The following is a 1,120-nucleotide window of genomic DNA, read 5'->3' as shown; positions in this document are numbered from 1 at the left end:
AGTCTTTCTTTCCAGGGCCCCCCACCATTTTTACTTGCCATGATTTCTGGGTTTCTCCCACTGTAAGAAGGTGGATCCTGCCATTAAGTTGATCTTGCCGGGATTGCGATGTGTGATGCTATTCTCATGTCAGGTTTCTGCAGCAGCTAACAACACACCATGTATTTCTGCAGCACCATGTGGATGGGACAATGCATGCAATGTTTTGTCACTGATGAGACTGTGCCTTGTTTCTCGTGTGGCAAGCCAGCTGAGCTGAGGAGACCTTGGCTGGGCACTGTTCACTCTGAGCACCCTGGTAAGAATATGAGGGCCCAGGTAAATGAGAGGGTGTTGGGACATCATGGAGCCAACTAGAGCTCTGCTTTCCATCCCCACCTCAGCCTGTTCAGTGATCAGGCCCCCAGGGAAGTCTTCCCATTGTGACTCCATTGCCTGTACCTGGACAGAAATGAGGTCAGGGGCCTGGGGAGCTGGGGCTGGAGGTAAGAAGGGGGCTGGTAAAGTGGGCCTACCTAAGATGGTTGTTAAAAAGTCTCAGACTTTGAAAGCTCCCCTGCTGCCAGCGCCTCTGGTCCAGGATGGCAGAATACCAGGCAACAGCTGCTTCTCAGGGCTGTGGTGAAACCTCTGGCTGGTCCTGCATGACATGGAGTCACAGCCCAGGCTTCACTCTTGTGAGTAAGTACACAATGAGGGTCTCTCAACTCTGAACCTGTTTCACTTCCAGGCAATTAGGTGCTGAAGTGAGAGTCCAATGTTCTTTTGAGGGTCTTGGGTAAAGAAGATAATGATGATTTCTCTGAGCCCTTGTCCATCTATGCAGCCGGACAAGAAGAGGAGATCAGCAAATCAGTGACATTCAATAGTACTAAAAGGAGGAGAAAAGTTGGGACTGAGGTCTGTTCTGCTCAGCCTCCTCTTTGCATTGCTTTGCCTGCTGGTCTGTCCTTTGAAGCAGTGATTCTCAACGTTTTTTGTACCAGGATGCATTTGTAAAAATCGATAGCCAGTCCTGACCCAGTGCCCCTCGCTCCCAGCCCGCTGCCTCTGCCCCCAGGCCCCAGCCCCCCATTGTGTGGGGCAAGGGGTAGGTGTGTAGGGGAGGGGAGGGGAGGGG

This window comes from Gavialis gangeticus, unplaced genomic scaffold (assembly GCF_001723915.1).
Source record: "Gavialis gangeticus isolate Ggan-Ray unplaced genomic scaffold, GavGan_comp1, whole genome shotgun sequence".
NCBI classification, from domain to species: domain Eukaryota; kingdom Metazoa; phylum Chordata; order Crocodylia; family Gavialidae; genus Gavialis; species Gavialis gangeticus.
This window is presented reverse-complemented; position numbering follows the sequence as displayed.